General features: G+C 37.6%; 1 protein-coding gene across 1 annotated transcript in view; it reads right to left on the bottom strand.

Moving 5' to 3' along the window:
- LOC128649393 (ADAMTS-like protein 1) overlaps positions 1-15,246 on the bottom strand; it is a 466,596-nt gene that overhangs the window by 271,154 nt on the left and 180,196 nt on the right. The gene's annotated exons all lie outside the window — the stretch shown is intronic.

The raw sequence follows: 15,246 nt of genomic DNA, 5'->3' as shown, positions 1-15,246 counted from the left end.
GATGGGCCAGATGGATGGGCCCGTGGCTGGATTGGTAAAGGGCAGAGAGCTCCAGTCCGACTCAGACGCCAGCAAGGTGGAGGTGGAGTACTGGTTTGGGCTGGTATCATCAAAGATGAGCTTGTGGGGCCTTTTCAGGTTGAGGATGGAGTCAAGCTCAACTCCCAGTCCTACTGCCAGTTTCTGGAAGACACCTTCTTCAAGCAGTGGTACAGGAAGAAGTCTGCATCCTTCAAGAAAAACATGATTTTCATGCAGGACAATGCTCCATCACACGCGTCCAAGTACTCCACAGCGTGGCTGGCAAGAAAGGGTATAAAAGAAGAAAATCTAATGACATGGCCTCCTTGTTCACCTGATCTGAACCCCATTGAGAACCTGTGGTCCATCATCAAATGTGAGATTTACAAGGAGGGAAAACAGTACACCTCTCTGAACAGTGTCTGGGAGGCTGTGGTTGCTGCTGCACGCAATGTTGATGGTGAACAGATCAAAACACTGACAGAATCCATGGATGGCAGGCTTTTGAGTGTCCTTGCAAAGAAAGGTGGCTATATTGGTCACTGATTTGTTTTTGTTTTGTTTTTGAATGTCAGAAATGTATATTTGTGAATGTTGAGATGTTATATTGGTTTCACTGGTAAAAATAAATAATTGAAATGGGTATATATTTGTTTTTTGTTAAGTTGCCTAATAATTATGCACAGTAATAGTCACCTGCACACACAGATATCCCCCTAAAATAGCTAAAACTAAAAACAAACTAAAAACTACTTCCAAAAATATTCAGCTTTGATATTAATGAGTTTTTTGGGTTCATTGAGAACATGGTTGTTGTTCAATAATAAAATTATTCCTCAAAAATACAACTTGCGTAATAATTCTGCACTCCCTGTAGTGTCCTCAAGCTTCATATTTACACATTATTGACCAAGCCTTATATGCAGTAGAAAAATGAAGGAATGTTGTTGTCATTATGAGTTTGTTTGTCCTTAGTCATATCAGTAGTGAAATTAATAGTATGTATATATTGAAATTAGCTTCAACATAGTTTTGTTTAACTAAAATTGACTATTAAAAAGTTAATAAGTTGGGGCGTGTCTCTGGGCAGCACCTTGAATGGATGTAATATTGGAAGCTGTGTGCAGGCTGCTGTTAAAATTCACTATTTATCAACAGCTTTACGATAAAACTCTCTAAAATCATAGGTTTGTTATTCAGGAGACTGAACACAGCTGAATGATACCAAACTTTTTGCGGAACTGCACCATCTTGCCGATCCGGAGGGTTGAGGCCTGTGGCGGCCCTTTCTAGGAGAGGTCTTAACATCCCCCCCCCTCTGTAAATGGGGTATAGCAGTGTCATATCACTATCATTCCGACTGATCCTCAACTAACCAGTAAAGGGGATACTACGGAGGGAGGTTAAATTTACTCCTTCACATGATGGAGTCTGAAAAAGTCATACTTGTGCAGGATATAATCTGCCTACTAAATGGGCACTTTTCGCGCCTCATCAAGAGAAAGTTATTTCTCCGCCCCAACAGCTATAGAAAGGGAAGTAGAAAACTACAATGAGGTACAGTCTAAGACTACGGACACAGAGGTTCCAGAAAAAGCTCTGACACTCTCGGCAGATGCTGCACCTCAGAGGCCTTTGGAGGCTGTAGCGCAGAAACAAGCGGGCTTGCTTGCGACATCACCAGGAGCGGCAATGATGAATCCGGAGATGGAGATGAGAAGGCTGCTCTCATGACGCGTGTTACATTGCCGTTGCAGTGAAACAACCTTATGCAGCTACATCTATAAAGACGGTAAGAAGGACACTTAAACCACTTTGGCCTAACATGACTTTGGGAACAGAGAAGAACCTGTCTCAAATGCTAATCGGAAGGGGCGCCATTCTACCTCTACATGTGAAGCTTTTCCTGTATGTTTCTCAACACATAAGGGGTTGTTTGGGGCTGTTTACCATACCGTCGGCCTCCACATATTCACTGAGTGGCCCCTAAAAGTCTGGAGGCAAGGGGTTGGTTAGCATCAATCGGTTGTATTGAAAACTTCAGCTTTCAACTCCACATGACTATTAGCATTATGCAAATTTAGGAAACAAACTTCTCCTTGATATAAACTGTCATAATTATCAGTTTTTGCCCTAATGAAGGCACTAATGGCTGATGTCTGGGGGACATTGATACTCAAAGCTAATATGTTTACCCTATTGTTTATAGTCGGGTTACCATCTGTTTTTACATTGCCATTATCTGTTTCCTACATTAATAATCTGGACTGAAGTAACACAATATTTTAAGAGCTCATTGGCTCAAGAACTAGAGTTAGCAAGTGAATTTGCTTATAATGTAGCTTGTGAATGTGCAGATATCTATCTATGCATCAAAGGTTCTCAAAAAACTAGTTTATGCACGCCTATCCCATTTCCTTACAATAAACTCCCTCCTTGATCCACTGCAATCTGGATTTTGTCCCCATCACTCCACAGAGACAGCAATTGTTAAAGTTACCAACAACCTACTTACAGCAAAATCAAAATGCCACTTCTCTCTGCTTATCCTCCTTGATCTGTCCGCAGCCTTTGACACTGTTGACCACTCTCTTTTGCTCCAAACCCTCCAATCCTTCGGCATCTGTGACACAGCCCTCTCGTGGCTCTCTTCCTACCTGTCAAACCGTACCTTTAGTGTAGCCTTCTCTGGGGCCTCCTCTGCCCCGTCACCACTTTCTATTGGAGTACCGCAAGGCTCTGTCCTCTGTCCCCTTTTCTTCTCAATCTACACATCATCACTAAGTTCCCTAATACAGGGAGTGCAGAATTATTAGGCAAGTTGTATTTTTGAGGATTAATTTTATTATTGAACAACAACCATGTTCTCAATGAACCCAAAAAACTCATTAATATCAAAGCTGAATATTTTTGGAAGTAGTTTTTAGTTTGTTTTTAGTTTTAGCTATTTTAGGGGGATATCTGTGTGTGCAGGTGACTATTACTGTGCATAATTATTAGGCAACGTAACAAAAAACAAATATATACCCATTTCAATTATTTATTTTTACCAGTGAAACCAATATAACATCTCAACATTCACAAATATACATTTCTGACATTCAAAAACAAAACAAAAACAAATCAGTGACCAATATAGCCACCTTTTTTTGCAAGGACACTCAAAAGCCTGCCATCCATGGATTCTGTCAGTGTTTTGATCTGTTCACCATCAACATTGCGTGCAGCAGCAACCACAGCCTCCCAGACACTGTTCAGAGAGGTGTACTGTTTTCCCTCCTTGTAAATCTCACATTTGATGATGGACCACAGGTTCTCAATGGGGTTCAGATCAGGTGAACAAGGAGGCCATGTCATTAGATTTTCTTCTTTTATACCCTTTCTTGCCAGCCACGCTGTGGAGTACTTGGACGCGTGTGATGGAGCATTGTCCTGCATGAAAATCATGTTTTTCTTGAAGGATGCAGACTTCTTCCTGTACCACTGCTTGAAGAAGGTGTCTTCCAGAAACTGGCAGTAGGACTGGGAGTTGAGCTTGACTCCATCCTCAACCCGAAAAGGCCCCACAAGCTCATCTTTGATGATACCAGCCCAAACCAGTACTCCACCTCCACCTTGCTGGCGTCTGAGTCGGACTGGAGCTCTCTGCCCTTTACCAATCCAGCCACGGGCCCATCCATCTGGCCCATCAAGACTCACTCTCATTTCATCAGTCCATAAAACCTTAGAAAAATCAGTCTTGAGATATTTCTTGGCCCAGTCTTGACGTTTCAGCTTGTGTGTCTTGTTCAGTGGTGGTCGTCTTTCAGCCTTTCTTACCTTGGCCATGTCTCTGAGTATTGCACACCTTGTGCTTTTGGGCACTCCAGTGATGTTGCAGCTCTGAAATATGGCCAAACTGGTGGCAAGTGGCATCTTGGCAGCTGCACGCTTGACTTTTCTCAGTTCATGGGCAGTTATTTTGCGCCTTGGTTTTTCCACACGCTTCTTGCGACCCTGTTGACTATTTTGAATGAAACGCTTGATTGTTCGATGATCACGCTTCAGAAGCTTTGCAATTTTAAGAGTGCTGCATCCCTCTGCAAGATATCTCACTATTTTTGACTTTTCTGAGCCTGTCAAGTCCTTCTTTTGACCCATTTTGCCAAAGGAAAGGAAGTTGCCTAATAATTATGCACACCTGATATAGGGTGTTGATGTCATTAGACCACACCCCTTCTCATTACAGAGATGCACATCACCTAATATGCTTAATTGGTAGTAGGCTTTCGAGCCTATACAGCTTGGAGTAAGACAACATGCATAAAGAGGATGATGTGGTCAAAATACTCATTTGCCTAATAATTCTGCACTCCCTGTAAAGTCCTACGGTTTACAATATCATTTGTATGCCGACGACACCCAAATCTACTTCTCTGCACCACACCTATCTCCTTCCTTGCTAACCCGTGTCACTAACTGTCTTTCTCACATCTCTAACTGGATGTCCTCTCACTACCTCAAGCTAAATCTCTCCAAAACTGAGCTCCTTATTTTTCCCCCTTCTTCAAAACTCTCCACCCCCAATCTCTCTATAACTGTCGACAACTCCATCATTACCCCTACCCCGCACGCCCGCTGTCTCGGGGTCACATTTGACTCAGATCTTTCTTTCACTCCTCACATTCAGTCCTTGGCTAAAGCCTGCTGCTTCCACCTTAAAAACATCTCTAAAATTAGACACTTCCTTACACAAGACACAACTAAGATTTTAATCCACTCTCTCATTCTTTCTTAGGGGTTAATAAGTATAATGTAGGTGGCAGCGGTGTAGGGGGGCAGATTAGGGGTTAATAACTTTATGCAGGTGGCGGCGGAGCCGGGGCGGCACATTAGGGGTTAATAAGTATTATGTAGGTGGCGGCGGTGTAGGGGGCGGCAGATTAGGGATGTTTAGACTCGAGGTACATGTTAGGGTGTTAGGTGTAAACATTACCATAGGAATCAATGGGATATCGGGCAGCAGCGAACATGAGCTTTCGCTGCTTTCAGACTCCCATTGATTCCTATGGTATTCGCCGCCTCCAGGGCGGCGTATTGAAAACCAGGTATGCTGGGCCGGAATAGTGGTGAGTGTACCTGTTAGGAATTTGTTAACTAGCAAAAGTAGTCAGATAGTGCCGAACTTGCATTCGGAACATCTGTAATGATGTAAGCATTGATCTGTGTCGGACTTTGCCCGGCGGATCGTATGTTACGTCACAAAATTCTACTTTTGCCGGTCTGTAGGGTTTGATAACTAAGGGGAATCAGGCTCGCCATAAATACGCTGCGGAATTCCAGCGTATTTGCGGTTGACGGCTTGATAAATAGATGCCTAAATCTTTATGTAATATTTAACTATAACTGTGTTTATAATCTAATTTTATTTGGAGGTGTTTAGTTTAAACATTAGTATAATGCAATGGGACTCTGGGCCAACTTCACCATGAGTGATTGGTTCACTATTTAAAAAAACAAAAAAAAAAAAAAACGTGGGCGCTTCTGTTATAGAAGATTATATTAGAAAATTCAAGGACCTATTGTAAATAAAATGATTATTATAATTAATAATCTCTCTCAGTTTAATCCCAATATCCAAAGACAGGTGCTTCACACCATTTAATCTCAACGTGCCGATCACAGAAGCAGATTGTGGCTCTAAATATCTGAAGGGAGCACTTTACAACAGCCTGATCATTAAATCTTGAAGCCCAGCTGCAGCAGTTATTTCCAGTTAGAAATAATTCCATTCATGGTTTAGCCAGTTAGGAAAACCTTCCAGCAATATAATCCCTTTACATTTAAGTTAGTGTTATGTAAAACAATTATTACGGTAGTGCAGAAACATAAAGCTAATTTATTTTCTTTTTTTAAAGGGGTAAACTAGAATAAACCAGTAATATTAAGTTTTTGAGAATAGTGAGAAATCTCTATTGTCAGTTTATAAAATTAACTTTAAACTCTATTTATATAAATAAAAGATTCATAAGGATATTCAACCGTGGAAGACAATGAACCGATTATCAAAAGCTCACCGGCATGGAGAGAAATAATGCAGCTTTTGTGTCATATTATAATGTATGTGTCTTTTCTTCACACCCAGACAGTGCCCGATTGGCCAGCCAGAATACCGGTACTTTCTCCCTAATGCCACATCCTTCGTCAGGGAGATCACAAAGCAAGCCTTGTGCGCCTGCTTAACGCATTTCTTCAAGGCCACTCCTGACAAGGGTGTGGGGGCCTGTGGCAGCAGAAAAGTGGCCGAGGACTGCTCCTAATGAGGGTGTGGGGTCTGTTCCAGATGAAATTTGGCCTTAGGCAAGTTAGGGAGGTTAAAAGCGAATCCAGAGAGGCTGGGGTCAGGGGGAGTGAGAGCTCATCTCAAAGGCTAAAATATTTATTTATTTATTTATAAAACTCTTTGATAGGACCTCACAGTACTGATGACACTTCTTATATAATCTTTGTAGACCAGAGAACATTAGAGAATCTGAAATGAGTTATAAGGCAAGGAGAGCCCACAAAGACATCAGGTAGTAAAACATATCCCATCTGCAGTTTACTTCATATTCTGTCATAACAACAGGTAAGAGACCTAAATATGAAACATTCTAAAAAGCAGTACAATGAATTTATAGTTGGAGATTTACTGAAAATGTAAGTACAAAAACACTCATTTATGTGCATTGGTGCATCAGAGGCAAAAATGTGCATGTAAATATAATCAATATTATTCTCAAAAGCAATTGATCAAATACATCAACAATTGAAGCTGAGGTTGCTTTCCAGGAATTCCTAAAATTCTGCTGCATATTTTGTTTAACTAATGCAACTTTTAGTTATGAAGGGAATTGTTCACGAAAGGGAAGAAATGTCTATATCTTATCAGTGTGTGAAAACTTTACCAAACCTGGGGCATTAATAGCACATTGTTTCCACTTGCACTATTGGGTCAATGCAACGACAGAATTTATTTATTTATTGTATTTCCACTTCCCAGGGGTGGATACTGTTTCAAGAAAATAAAAATGATTGCATTAACTGTGAGCAGTTAAAAATGTTCCATTCACCATGAATGTTCTCCCTTGTTAATCTACATTAACCATAATCAATGTCATCATTGTTATGCTCCAACATTTCCCACCCTATACAGTTAAGTAATATATGACAGGCCCTCTGGCAAAAGAGCAAGTCTGCTAGAGGAATGCAGAAAGGACGAAGAAATATATTCTCATTAGTAATGATAGTAGGGCTATCAAGCAGCTATGAGTAATCTCTCTCTTATCCTATCTATCTTTCAGAATTATTCCTGTGCCCTTTATGAGTGCTAAGTAAAAATTCAATACGGTTGAACAGCAGTTAATCCTGGCTGCTTAAAACCTGTTATTTGGCAGTAAACGGTATTCTAATAGATGCCTTGTATAGAGATATTTTCATGATTGAACACCTAACATGCCACGTTACACATTTCCTGCCCTGAATGATTTTCAGGCACACACAACAAATGTGCCACTAACATCAATAAAAGAGTAAATCAGCTCCAGGTCAATACAGACATCCAACAACCACAGTAGTTTATGCATGTGATATCACTATTCCAGAAATTGAATTTTTTCTTGAAAAGAAAAAATAATGGTTCTTAAGCCCCCCAAAAAACCCTTGCAGATGAGAGGATATACTTGTGACATTCTGATTATACGCTTGAAAGGCTAGACATATGCCATAATGGTCATAAGCTTATATATAGTTTGGGATTTATAAACTTTCTTACCAAAAACATGGTTAAAAACCAAAAGGAACCCGGTAGGTTTAAAATGCTTGGACTCAGAAACTCAGAAGTAACAGATGTATGACACTTCTAACATTTCAGAATTGTGTCTAGGGTCATGTGTAAAAGAATGGGTTCTAATAGGTTCAGAGTTTGAGCTGTCCAAAGGGAGGATCTGAGTATTCTTGGAAACAGATCTAGACGCTAGATGGTTTAAATGATTTACTAGCATAAAAAGGTTGAAGGAGGAATAAAAGGACTTACCTCACTTTTCATAGGTATGTATTTGTTAAAAATGTGCTTAACATGTTTAAAATAATACTATATATAGACAATGAAGTGTGTGCTTAGATATACTTTAACAGAACTGTTTAGGATCTCATTACAGGTCATTTATTAGGCCTGTGAAATACTGTACAGAAACATTTTTGTGTAACATATACATATAACATAAGTAAAGTCTAATGATGTGTGAAGTGAGAATGATTTTTTTCTACAGAATCAATCATCAGCAGATGTAGTGAAACCAATTAGAATTAAAGATGGGTCTTAATTGGAATCCTTATATGACCTCAATAATTGTCGACTGGATAAGAATTGTATATTTGTTTATTGCTACTTCTGGCATTGCTCTAGAGATCCTGGGTATTATTGGATTAAACAGAACCATGCTTTCAAGTATTGCACGCTTTCTATTACTGTACAAAACCACAAACATAACTATTTGCAAGACACTTTCATGTTTATTTCATGTCACATTCTTTATATTTAGTTTTTCTGGTGGAGCAAAACCACTGTGGACTGTGGACATATTCAGTCCTCTGTGATACTACTACCCAACATGGAATTAATGTAATTATTAGAAACATAAAATTACAATGAACTTTACAGCTTTTCATTGTTTGTCTTTAATGTTAATATAAGGTCATATCCAGAGTTAGTTTTATTGATTGATTTATTTAATTATTATTATTATTATTATTATTACTACCTTTTTTTTCATTTTATGTTTTTATGTATAAAACTTGGGACTCAATAATATTTACAATTAATTATATATACCATATTAGAAAATGCATACAATACTTTAAACATTTAACCACTAACCCATTTCCACCCATGTGCTGAGCTGTTTTGGAGTTTCTAGATGCCGCTAATATTCAAGTCCCACTGTAGGACATTTTTCAGTATACAGTATATTGTTTTAGTTTTTTTCAGCAGACCCAGGAGATACCATTATTTTATGTATTTATCATGATATATAAGAACACAAAATGTAAATTTCTTCATGCCAGGTGATCGTTATTACCACAGTGATCTCCTGGCTTTCCTGGCTTTAAAAAAGGGCCATGGGGGTCACTAAGACTTTTTGATGGCCAGTTATAGGTGTATATATGTGTTTAAACATGTGTATTTTATTTATTTAACTTTTTTAAATTGTGCTTATACTTTAGCACTTAAGACACAAGCACTTAAATAATAATAATAATAATAATAATAATAATAATAGGTGATTACCTTTCAAATGGTGGTCTTTGGGGATTTCTAGGGTTTAAGAGAGATCAGATCAATACCCCCCTCCCCTAATCCAGCACAATTATGCTCTTTGAAGCCGCCTGATACTTTCATGTTTCCGGGGCTTAGTGACATCACCATGGCCATGCATTTAAAGGGACAGTAAAGTCAAAATTAAACTGTCATAATTCAGATAGAGGTCTATGAGTAAGGCTTATCTATAGCCGAAACGAGTAAGACACATGGTCTTGCTGTTCTTATGCTTTTTACTATGATTTTATTTGTCTTCCAATAAAGCTTGTTATTTCTACTTTAGTGTCTTGAGTCTCACCTGGTCGTTTTTGTACTTACATAATTCAGATTGAGCATGACATTTTAAACAACTTTACCTTTTACTTCTATTATTCATTTTGCTTAATTCTCCTGGGGTCCTTTGCTGAAAAGCACATCTAGGTAGTCTCAAGAGCAACAATGCACCACTGGAAGGAAACTGGTGATTGGCGGTTGCCCATATATGCCTCTTGTCATTCACTCACCCAATGTGTTCAGCTTACATCTAGCAGTGCATTGCTGCTCTTTTAACAAAGGATGCAAACAAATGAAACAATTTCATAATATAGGTAAATTGGAAGTTATTTAAAATTGTATGCTCTATCTGAACCACGAAGAAAAAATTGTGATTCATGTCCATTTAATTAATAATTTAAAAGGAGGTTATCTGATAAATGACTGTATATTTATATTGAAACTGACCTATATGTGATCCAATCATTAAATTTATTTGAATTAAAGAATAAATAGAAACACTGTACTCTTCATTTTAACACCGGCAATCTCCTCTTGCAACGATAATACTCTGCGAGAATATGGATAACCTATGGACAATTTCTTTGGCTTACATGAATACAGTTTACAATCATTTTTGATGAGTTTACTGGAAAGTTTTCCGGGATTAAATGAGGCCTGAAATAGTTTCCTATATATTTTGGACACTGTCCTTACTTTAAGAATGACTTTAATACATATCTGTATTTTAAGTTGTCTGCTTTTTTCTCCAAGACACGTTCTGAGTTTGGTTAAGTTAACGTCATAAACACACACGACATCCAATTAAAAGAGCAAAAAAACATGGAATTGTCATGTTCAATAAAACAATCTAATGATGTTTGAGAAGCAGATCATGGCAACTTGCTTTATGAGGATAGACTTGATCATGATTGTTATTAAAATGCTTGATATACTGCTCTCCATATGACTCTTCTGCATTCCAGATCTGCAGTTAAATCAGTGTCCTATAAAAGTTAGTTTACACAGAAATAGATAATGCTTCTCAAAAAAAAGTAATTGTCTCTGTGTAACAAAAAGCAAAACAGTTGTGCAAATGAACTACCATTGGCATCCATTTATATTTATCCAATCTGTTTGTGAGAAAACATTGTATGACAATGTGATTTATGTATTTCCTTCTTTTTATAAAAAATAAAACCTACCCCATAATTAGCAAGAATAATATAATATTTATCCTTTCTCTGGGAAGGAAACTGGAACTAAGTTTTAATTCGGAATTCAAACTAAGTGCTTTTGCATTGTCTTTTTATTATGCATGTGTTGATTCTGCAAATCTACTGTGTTTGTTGGTCCTTTAAGAAGAGGAACCAGGTAGTATGGTTTTTGAACACGCAGAGAACATATTCTAAGTAAGAAAAATAGGACATCAAATGTAGAGGAATGGAGGCAGGAGGCAGGCAGAATGTTAATGTAAGACAAGGTTAGTTCTCACATTTGCTTGATGATTGATCACATTTCCAAACACATGCAAATCCCATCTATCCTTATTTCTCTTGATAAGGTAGGTTCTTAATGAATGACTCTGTGGTTTGGCTCTATTATTCCTTTATCCCAACGTAAGTCGATACACGCACAAAATGTGTTGCCAGAGAAACATCACTGAGTTGTCGTCCTTCAGAAAAGACTAAGCTGCCACATCCAACCAAGGCGATTTTAGCTAGAGGAGACGGAGATCCCTAAGACTCAGCATGGAACATGTTTTGTTTTTAATATTCACTCTCTCCCACTACGTGTCTTTGTTTAACCTGGCTCCTGTGCTCGCTCGCTACTTGCCTTGAAAAGGAAGAGGGGGGTGGAAAGAAAACATATTAACAATCCAATCCATGCTCTTGGGGCCATTTAGGAAAGTAGTGGTGGAAGAGGTATAAGCCCCATCAGATTTTAAATAAGCAAAGGACACTGTCAGAGTATATTGCTTACCCACAGCTCATGCATAGCCAGCTTTGATTAGTCCAAAAGAATTTCTCTTCCTTCACAAAAGGCTAGCGGTGCTGGCTCAGCTCAAAGACCCAACGCCAAGGGAAATTAAGCAGGAAGAAAAACAAACAACAACTTGGGGCTCATTTCCATATTAAATAGTGGTGCAGAGCTACAGGGATTCTCATTTCACAGGAGTCAATGCCCAGATAATCTAGGAACTAGAAGGATGCTGACAGCTATACAAAATCTACAAAGGCTGCATGGTTGAAAACATCACAATGTCAATAAAGATTTTTTTTCCCCCAAAACAGACTAACAGCCAAAACCACATCGTTCTTGCAGTTTAAAGTCCCCTTCCATTATTCAAGTAAGCCAACAGTATTTTCATAATGATATTTATTGACTATTATATTACATTTTCTTAAAGTTTATATTGTAAATTCGGGTTCAGTTTCTGCATCGCTGTGCTGTTGCAATGTCATATTCATCATAGGCTAAAAGAAACAGTACTGATTGAAAAAGTAAGACACAAACAGATGTGAAAGAAATTATTATTATTAACTTTTTTATTATTATTACTACTACCATTATTATTATTATTATTATATTTCACTGATATTAGATAATACACAGCTGGATAACAACAATCAGCCTACATTACATCACTAAAAAGATGAAGTATAAAATTTGAATTTTGAGGATAGGCCCTAGGCTTGTTAAGAAGAAAAAAAGTTAACATAGGAAAATTCATAAATGTAACTTTTATTAGTTATCATATTAGCTAAATTTCAGAAAGGAAGTAGGTATGGCAAGTATGCTGCTATAGGCTGATACTGACTCATTAAGACAGATGTGAGCATTACATATCAGTAATGGCCAACTTTGCAAGAAACTAGGGTGGCAGATCTCCGTAACAGCTGCATATAAATTTAGGTATATGAAAGATTATGTTTACACAACATGTGGGCAGTTCTGAGTACCTTCTGTCTGCTGTTCTCATGCCCAGAGGGCTGTTTTGAGTTGTGGCTACCTTGGTTTTTTCTTTTCTCTGAGTATAATCTCCTATACTATTTGTAAATATGGAGTAATTTTTTTTACTAATGACTTATAATGATCATAAATTGATTTTGACAGTAAGTGGTTAATAAAGATGGTTTTTCATTGTGTCTTTGACTAACCAGCAGAGGGATCATGTTATTTAAATGTTCTATGTGTAGAATAATTTAGGTCTCTGATGAAAGTAAAAGCTCAAAATGCGTCAGTCCATTATTTATTCCTATTGCAAGAGGTTTGTTTTTAATCAAGTGAAATATGTGCCCTAAATAAAAGTTAATCAAGAATTTCCTCATCATGCACCACCAGAATCTTGAATTACTTAGCTTGTTTACCCATCTACCAGTAGCACCCAAAGCAGACATTTAGTTCAGTTTTTTCTGGGTCCACAAAATCTATGGCACACATTCTTAAGAGTGGTGCAGAGGATTGCAGGTGGCCCAAGGGCTGCCTGTTGGCCATCATTGCTATATATGGCACTGGATAAATTTGTGAATATTTCAAATAGTGAGAAGGCTTGATTTAAGAAAGAGTGAATAAGGAAAACTGGGGCTGAAAGAAGGTAAGAATTAAATAGTGAATGACTGAAGAGATCTGAGGCAAAAAAATAATTGGCCATATTCTGATTGGCCTGGTGCAGACTTAAAGAAAATATATTTGCTGTACAATAGTGTCATATTGAAATATATATGAAATATGACAGAAGAAATGATTATATGAGCTTGAAACAGTGAATGGTGTAATATTTTAAACCTTTTAAATGGTAAATGTTGGGAGTGAACAAGCTGCTAAAATCACCTTCATGCCTTTGGCAGAAGAACAGTAATCTAGGTTTCAGAGAGGACAATGGGATTGAGATAGATGAAAGAGTATAGATTGTTTAGATGCATTTTGCACACCAGGTAACAGGGACTAAATATGTAACTCCATCATCTAATAGTGAGTGAGGTGTAGGCTCAGCATGTCCTTTAACCAGTATATGAATTAAAGCAGCACTTGCCCATCACTTAATCAGAATAGGAATATTTAGTTGCAATAACATATTTTTTTACTTCAGCCCAAGTCCAATGGCAATTTATTAAAATAGGCATATGACCAGAAGCCTAAGAATTACCCAGAAATTGTGCCGAAAAACAGGTAGTGACCGATGTCCGTTACAAGAGAGGGTGTGAATGTGGCAAGGTTGTGCGGAGAGGCAATGAGTTATACAGAGCATGGTTGAAGGGTGATTTAAGCAACAGAGTTGCAATGCTAGGGCAGTTGATAATTGGTGAATTGATTGGTTAAGAGTAGATAAACTTATGATTAGAGGGATACAGAGCACAGGCCAACTACACAGGAGAGTGCACATAGTAGTATTGCTTGATAAAGCTAGCATACTGGTTTATCATAGATGATTCTAAAATTACATTCAATAAATAACATTTTCAAATTAAAGATTATAAGGCATATTTATCAATGTGCGAGTGGACATAATTAGAAGTAGCGTATCATGTCCGCCACACATCGATAAATGCCGACAGCCGACGCTGTCGGCATTTATCATTGCACCAACAGTTCTTGTGAACTGCTGGTGCAATGCCGCCCCCTGCAGATTTGCGGCCAAGGGGTTTCGATTTCTGTCCACGGCCTAAGAGCAGGCGGACAAGTTATGGAGCAGCGGTCTTTAGACCGCTGCTTCATAACTTCTGTTTCCGGTAAGCCTTCAGGAGCTTAATAAATATGTCCCAATGGGCCAGATTACGAGTGGAGCACTGACAGTTACGCGTGAGCGATAAGGGGGTTTACAGCGGGTGTGTGCGCTCATCGGGTTATTACATGTTGAAAGTAAACGTGATCACTTGAGTGCAATCGTGTTTCGCGCTAGAATGATTACCACGTCCTCAGAGCTCTAGTTAAATGTTTTGCGAAACAAAAAAGTGTCACAAAACACATTACAAAGTACAGTTACACTCATAATAACACCATCTAATAAAAATTACTCCAAAAAAATATTGCACACAAAATTTATAAGGACTCAAAGATATGAGGTCTCAGATGTATATGTATGTATATATATATATATATATATATATATATATGTGTGTGTGTAAATCAGTGTTCCCTCTAAGATCAGCTTTAAGAGCGGCCCAGCAGCAAAACAGTTAATTACAGAAATTAACAAACACTACACAATGCAGACTGCAAGGTGTGGTTCCCTTATTAACTGTTTCACTGCTGGAACGCTCACAAAACTGGCCTTAGAGGGAAGACTGGTGTAAACATATGTATTTATATATGTGTATTTATGTATTTACATTGGAGCCCTTTGCATTTAAGTAGATGAAAACATGTAAAATAATATTTACGCAATATTCATATTTAATAAAGTGTTATTCTGTGTTTGTGCTATAAATATTTCACATTTGGAATTCCTATATATATATCTGTATATATATATCTATACCTATATATATATATATATATATATATATAAATAAAAAAAAAAAAATATATATATATACACTGTATATTTAAACCAAAATATCATAAGATATATGTAGAAATATGTATTTATGAATAAATTGAACATATTCTCCTATTTGAAGAACATTGGAATG

This window comes from Bombina bombina, chromosome 2, assembly GCF_027579735.1.
Source record: "Bombina bombina isolate aBomBom1 chromosome 2, aBomBom1.pri, whole genome shotgun sequence".
Classification (NCBI taxonomy): Eukaryota; Metazoa; Chordata; class Amphibia; order Anura; family Bombinatoridae; genus Bombina; species Bombina bombina.
This window is presented reverse-complemented; position numbering and strand designations above follow the sequence as displayed.